This window comes from Lampris incognitus, chromosome 15 (genome assembly GCF_029633865.1).
Source record: "Lampris incognitus isolate fLamInc1 chromosome 15, fLamInc1.hap2, whole genome shotgun sequence".
In the NCBI taxonomy this organism is placed as follows: Eukaryota; Metazoa; Chordata; class Actinopteri; order Lampriformes; family Lampridae; genus Lampris; species Lampris incognitus.
The window spans coordinates 11,240,633-11,248,622 of record NC_079225.1 but is presented as its reverse complement, the minus strand read 5'-3'; positions in this window follow the sequence as shown (position 1 = coordinate 11,248,622).

Here is a 7,990-nt window from a genome sequence, read left to right as displayed (position 1 = left end):
GATGGACAGGCCTGTCTCCAGCGGCCTACAGGTCCGCCTTATGTCCATACATTCTTGGAACTGGGGGTCTATATGAGCTCCATATTGGTTTTTATTAGCAGTAAAGCCCTTTAACAGTCCTCCCGGAGAGACCCCTGGTACAGCAGATCCTGCCGTGGACTGGAAATGAGACGGAGGCCTGAACGCTGGGGTGTAGGGTACGACTCCCCTGGGTAGCCGCTTCATCGCTGTGGGTGTCGGTGGAGACGCCGAGAGGTTCGTGACGTGTCCGGTTTGGTGTGATTCAGACATCTTGGGGCACGTCTGCCAGACAAACATTAGCACTTTGCTATGGGAGTGAGTTACGCACACAAGCGAGCGCAATCTGCCACGCGTGGCCTGGTTTTGTGCGGTGCCAGCAAAGCTAACAAGAACAACTCAACTGAAATGTTTAATTATAAAAAAAAAAATTTTTAAAAGTGGGTGTGCCTTGGGTAGCCGGACATATGCCTGAGATGCACAACCAGAAAAATTTATATGACGCTGACTCTGAAATATACCACTAACCCTGTGGAATTTGATGCCAGCTGCACGGCTTAGAAGTCTTAACAGCGTCTCATTAAAACGTCCGCGTTTTATTTGGGCTCAGAACGCCCCTGCTGGCGGACCGTGAATACTGCAGGCTTGCGATCGTTGGTCTCCGCAGACCTCACAGCACTAGTTACAGTCTGGCACTCGGGAGTCTCTACAGTAGAGGAGTGTGAGTGTGTCTGTGTGTGTGTCTATGTGCGTGCGTGTGAGTGCGCGCGAGTGTGAGAGAGCGTGTGTGCGCGTGTGCGTGTGTGTGTATGCGTGTGTCTGTGTGTCTGCGTGCGTCTGTGTGAGCGTGTATGAGTGTGTGCGTGTGCGTGTGCGTGCGTGCGTGTGCGTGTGTCGCCCCGCTTAAGAGTTCCCTCCGCCTCCGTATAACTCCAGATCGTGGCCGTGCTCCTAGGGACGCGCTGTGCTGCTGAGGGCGGCCGCTGGCTGGACTCCGCTGCTCTCTGACGGCCTTTTTCCTGTCGCGGAGGGCAGAGGGGGGGGGTCGCTCACAGCCCTCCCGTGTCCCTGCGCTCTGAGGCGCTGCTGGTTGGTGGGGGCGAGTTGGGCGCGACGGTGTTTCTTTCCGTGAGTTAAACATTTCAAAGGGAGGGCGATCAAAGGGCACCTGCGGGCACGTAACTCCCCCCTCCCTCCCTCCCTCCCCCACCGGAGCCGCTCATCATCATCGTAAACCCGAGCGGAAGATGTTCCGGCCCGGGATGTTTAGACCTCCGCTTCCTCGTGGGCCACGGCCTGATCCACGCTGATGAGACGGCGCTGATGACGCTCGCTCGCGGGGCTCCTGTCTTTGGGCTGTAAAGACGGAGGCTTTTCCCGAGGGATCTGCCCGGGCTCCGGACCCGTCTTTCAACACACAGCAGGTTCCCATTAAAGAGGACTGCTGGAAACGAGTGGGGGGGGGGGATCAGCCCATGGAGCCCACTCCCCATCCTATTGTTGTAAGATGGAGGCCCAGAAGTAGCGGGGTGTAATTTAGGAGCTGCGGAGACGGAGCAGATGCATGGAAGTCCTCAAGCTGAAACCGGACAGGAGAACGGGGGGGAAAGGTTTCTCTTCCTGGGGGGAGATTAAGGGAGGATTGCTCAAGAGGGGTCACAGGGAGTTTTATGAATGAAGTCCTGAACTGTCTATGGATAAGTTAAACTCATCAAATTTGACGACTGCTTGCGATCATCTCTATATTGTGTAACGACCACGGATGAGTAGACTCGCTGGCCCTTGGCTGACGGAGCGGACCCTTTAGTCGACTGGTTAACGCAGTCGCCCGTGGTGCGGGAGACGCGGGTTCGCGTCCCGGCTGCGGCAGTTCCCGGCTGCCCCCCCCGAATTCGCTCTCGTTGATTCACGAAAATGCTTTTTCCTGTGTAAAACCACATGCGACCGCTGAGGTGAAGTGAGGTGTTGTGTTGTTTGCTAGCCCTGCACATCTCAAGGTAGAGGTTAGTTCCCATCGATGCAGAGAACGGTCAACTGAGCATGCGCGAAATGCCTCTACCACGCCCCGCGTAGCATCCAGGCGCTAGGATTCTAGGAAGAGCCGCCCCTACTCTGCGTCTGATTAGCTAACTTTAACCCTAACCTTACCCTACCCAAACAACGGAGGCAACGAGTACTTGCGCATGCTCAGTTGACCGTTCTCTGCATCGATGGGAACTAGCCTCTACCCACATTTCAAGGACACATGCAGACCCAACGCGTCTGACATGTGCAGCAAATAAGAGTGAGACGTTAGCACTGCTGCCACCGCACAACCTCCAGCTTGTTATTGCTTTCATGCAACATTTTATAATCGTCTATCGCATTAACCTAAACACTGCCAGAGGCGTTGGGTTCGCTTTGATAAATGTACTGTGGTCCCACACCAAGAAAAATAGTTCCCCAGCTCTGTCTTCTGCACCACCCTGAGGTCGACCTGGATCCTGTGGGGTTGCAGTGAACATAGGAATGAGTTGCCCGTGCTGCTCGCTTTGTTGTCTTGGTTTAATTTCTGCCATGTTCAACCTCATCCGGCTCAAGCAACTGGGCTTCATTTTTTCATCCATCCAATTTCATCCAACCCAAAATTCATCCGGCTTCCAAATTTCGTCCAATTCCATCATCGACTTCCAAAATTCATCCAACTCAAGCAAAAGGGCTGATACCGCGACATGTCTAGTAACCATAGCAACGTCAGATAGGTTGAAGTAACTCATTTTCCTCTTTGGCTCGTCCTCTTCCATTTTAGGTTCATCCATTCCTCGAATGAGATTTCCTGACCAAATGAATCAAAATCACCACGCAAAGCCATGTTTTTCCACAGCCATGCAGGAACATACCCCCCCAAACACACACACACACACACACACACACACACACACACCAGTAGCAAGTCAAAGTGTTGTTAGTGACGTTAATTCGTTTAAATAAGGTCACGTGATCTCGCTGAAGTTGATGTGTACCAGTGCTATATTTATAAGATATAATGTGGTGATGATAAGATATTATATGGTGATGATAACATATGTGGTGATGATAACATATTGTAGCGAATTCGGGGGGCAGCTCGACCGCACCGCCGCAGCCGGGACGCGAACTCGGATTTCCCGCACCGCGGGCGACAACGTTAACCAGTGGACTAACGGTGTCCACCCACTATCCTAGGGCTTATTCGTGCACGCTACAATAGTATGTGGGGATGATAATATATTATGTGGTGATTACAAGATATTATATGGTGATTATAAGATATTTTATTGTGATGATAAGATATTATGTGGTGATGAGAGCTCATTGGCTGTCTCTCGTCCAATCATAACGCGTGTATGGAACTAAACGTACGTATAATATCCAATAGAACACAAGCGGGAGTCTGTTATTCATGCTGACACCCGATCACTCAGCTTTACAAAGTAAAGAAGCCCAGGGATACGGTATCTGGGTTTTATCTAATTGTTTAAAATACGTTTTTAATAGTCTAAATATTTGAAATGTCTTCCACCGGAAAGAAAAAAGTCCCACCACGAGCGGCTTGTTTCTACGCGACGAAGTAACGTAACGTAAAAGTATTGTAACGTGCATGGATAAGAAGACACGCTGGCCGCTGGATGGCGGGTCTGACCCTTTAGTCGAGCGGTTAGCGACGTCGCCTGCGGTGCGGGCGACACGGGTTCGCTTCCCGGCCGCGGCAGTTCCTGTGGTTGCGTTGTCCCCCGAATTCGCTACGGTATGTTACATTCTAAGCAATAAAGTGTAAACAATGTCGCTCGCTGTATACACTATCTTAGCAAGTGACATTTGGAAATTAAATATTGTGTAACACTACAAATAATATTGATGGAAAAAATAAGTAAAAATACATTGAATTGGCGAAGGCTGCCAGCCGGCATGCTCCTTTTCAGAGCTCAGAAACAGAATCAGAATGTGAAACACTTCATTTGGCGTTTCATTTCACGCACGCGAGCAAATGAAAGGGAACATTGTTTCCGCCAGCCCGCAGCAGTGCGACACAAAGACACCAAACACGATCTGTCCTCCACCAAAGAAACGACCCCATAGGTCGTTTGTACAAGCAGCTTATTACGACCTACAGCTACGTTTTAAAGTTAAGCGACCTTTGGTGTAAATAACGACACTCTGGTGTCTCGGGTGCCTTCGTCATCATATGACCTTTGACCTTCGTTACCGAGTCAAGAGAGAGGGTGGGGTGGTCTACACATTTCCCTGGACGTCTTGGCTCTGGTAAGTCTGGCAAGTTCGTGTACAGCTATTTGGTTATATTTTTGTTTTTTAAGTAATCGTGCAGATTGGCCGCAATGAAAACAAAGTTTAATGTCACATAGCGGTTATAATGTCCACGCTGGCTGACTTTCTAACTTTTGGCTAACGTGAAGTTAGCTCTTATAACGTTATTCATAGATAAACATACTGCTGTAACCGGTTATTTTCTTGCCCGGTGCGGGATTCGATACGGGGTGTACTGCACCACAAGGCGACATCGCTTACCGCTCGGCTAAAGGGTCAGACCCGTTAGCTAGGGGGCTAACGTGTCTTATTACTAGTTTACACTGCCAATAGCAATCTTAGTTACTACACTAGCCGGCGAAACAACACAAAAACGCACCGATTACGCATTCAATTGTTCTCGAATTGTTTTTAATCACTATTTACTGAATACTTACCTTTATTTGCTTGTCTATGAGGCGTTGTAAGAAAGGATGGCAACAAGTAGATAAAAACCCACAATGCACAGAGGTGAAAAGTATCTGTGGTATATCTCCTGCCGCCGGTAGGGGCGCTACTTTAGGAAACGCTCCTAATTAGAGGGTTGCAACCAAACGACATATGTGGTCGTATGGGTTGGAGGGCTTGTTGCCAAACTAACACATACACTCACTGGCCACTTTATTAGGTACACCTTGCTAGTACCGGGTTGGACCCCCTTTTGCCTTCAGAACTGCCTTAATCCTTCGTGGCATAGATTCAACAAGGTACTGGAAACATTCCTCAGAGAGTTTGGTCCATATTGACATGATAGCATCACGCAGTTGCTGCAGACTTGTCGGCTGCACATCCATGATGCGAATCTCCCGGTCCACCACATCCCAAAGGTGCTCTATTGGATTGAGATCTGGTGACTGTGGAGGCCATTTGAGTACAGTGAACTCATTGTCATGTTCAAGAAACCAGTCTGAGATGATTCGAGCTTTATGACATGGCGCGTTATCCTGCTGGAAGTAGCCATCAGAAGATGGGAACACTGGTCATAAAGGGATGGACATGGTCAGCAACAATACTCAGGTAGGCGGTGGCGTTGACACGATGCTCAATTGGTACTAAGGGGCCCAAAGTGTGCCAAGAAAATATCCCCCACACCATTACACCACCACCACCAGCCTGAACCGTTGATACAAGGCAGGATGGATCCATGCTTTCATGTTGTTGATGCCAAATTCTGACCCTACCATCCGAATGTCGCAGCAGAAATCGAGACTCATCAGACCAGGCAACGTTTTTCCAATCTTCTATTGTCCAATTTTGGTGAGCCTGTGTGAATTGTAGCCTCAGTTTCCTGTTCTTAGCTGACAGGAGTGGCACCCGGTGTGGTCTTCTGCTGCTGTAACCCATCTGCCTCAAGGTTCGACGTGTTGTGCGTTCAGAGATGCTCTTCTGCATACCTCGGTTGTAATGAGTGGTTATTTGAGTTACTGTTGCCTTTCTATCAGCTCCAACCAGTCTGGCCATTCTCCTCTGACCTCTGGCATCAACAAGGCATTTTCGCCCACAGAACTGCCGCTCACTGGATATTTTCTCTTTTTCGGACCATTCTCTGTAAACCCTAGAGATGGTTGTGCGTGAAAATCCCAGTAGATCAGCAGTTTCTGAAATACTCAGACCGGCCCGTCTGGCACCAACAACCATGCCACGTTCAAAGTCACTTAAATCACCTTTCTTCCCCATTCTGATGCTCGCTTTGAACTGCAGCAGATCGTCTTGACCATGTCTACATGCCTAAATGCATTGAGTTGCTGCCATGTGATTGGCTGATTAGAAATTTGCGTTAACGAGCAGTTGGACAGGTGTGCCTAATAAAGTGGCCGGTGAGTGTATATCTACATTTAAAAAACAAAAAAAATCACCGTCCAGGAGAACGAACGCCAGCCAGGATGACTGTCGCGACCGCCGGTCTGCATGGGCTAGCAGTTAGCTTAGCCTGCCCCGCTTTTGCGCCCTGTCAGACCGCCCTCGGTGTTTCCTCTTCGGGCACACAGCTCCAGGCAGGGTCGTGGTCCCTGGGCCCACAGGGCGCCGCAGACCAAGCTCTCCCGGCCATCAAACGAGGACGCAAACTTAGACGTGGACGTGGACACTGCGTGGACGGTACTGGGACGTGAATTCGCGCCGCCATCTTCCCCCACCGGAAACGAAAATACGGGGCTACGGGAAGATGCGAGTAGCGTTCGCATCGGCTTCGTCCAGGCCAGGCTGCCCGGATGTTAAGTGGATAGTTTGAACCGTAGTCAGTGCTGATGCGGACATCCGATTGTTGTACATGCACACTGTTAACATACATTTAATCACACTGGCTTCTCCATTAACTGCGATTTGCGTCATCCATTTTGTTCTCCCCCAACTCTCGCGGGACTTCCCGTCACCCAACTCTCCGGCGTCCTGTAACGCACACGTCAGTCTGGCCTCGCAAACGAGCGCGTTACGTGACGGTTGTTGAAATCAGCTGTTAGAAGCGCGGTAATATCTCTGTGACGTCACAGTGGATAGCGCACAGCTCTCGGCCAATCAGATTTCTCGCTTTCAAACATCTGTCACAGTTTGCGGTCAGGAAGAGCCCGCTGTGGAGTTAGAAAACAACGAGACAGGAGACGTGAGAGTGGACGTAGTCGAGGTAGTTTACTAGCTCCAGCTTAGCATGTCATACATTCGACAACGACGCTGAACTGAACTCTCAACCGGAAGCGGAAGTGCATTATCTGACCCCCTCGCCTCTTCCCTTAAAGGTACGCCGTCCTCTCAGGTGAATGTCTCTCGTTATATAGATGTGGGTCACCACACCGCATACGTTTTGCTTTGCTCTGCAAACATATGCCAGATCAAAATGTAACCGGAAAGAGGCTCTTGTGGTGACCCACATATATATAACGAGAGACATTCACCTAAGAGAACGGCGTACCTTTAAGGAAAGAGGCGAGGGGTCAGATAATGCACTTCCGCTTCCGGTTCACGTTTCAGTGTCGTTGTCGAATGTATGGCATGCTAAGTTGGAGCTAGTAACTACCTCGACTACGTCTACTCTCACGTCTCCTGTCTCGCTGTTTTCTAACTCCACACTCTTATATTTAATTTCCCAATCAAGTTATCTTCCCCCTCCTTGTTTTGAGCGTGAACTAAACATCAACAGCTTCCTTCCTGCCTTGGTTTTAAACACATATTCACTGTGTAAACCCCTCGGCACAAGCGTGCTCGGTGTGCGTTTGTCACATTTAACCACGTGGAAAGATAAGATAAGCCTGCCCCACTGCCACATGGAGCAATGTACTCCGCATCTTACACCGGGGAAGGGTGCCAGAAGGCAAAGTAATGTGGAAATGTTCTTGGGGAAACAAAGCCATTGTTTTACTAACAACCACGATCCCTCCACACAAAACCCCTTTTCCAGTGTGAGAGCTAAACGTCCTCTCAACCCCGCTTCATAAGACAGAGGTTACCCATTGTTCCTCCCCCCAGTAATAATTAACATTCAGCAAGTTGTTGATGAATAGACTGCAGATGTCGAGTAAAATATTCCCCCCGGCTCTCCCTCTGTGTTGGATTCACATGCCGGACTTTTCCTCCATGCAAAAAAATCCCTGTCATCCCAGCTAACCATCTCTTCCCCACACAGGCTGTGCAGCTTGTGCTTAGTCATAACAGGGGG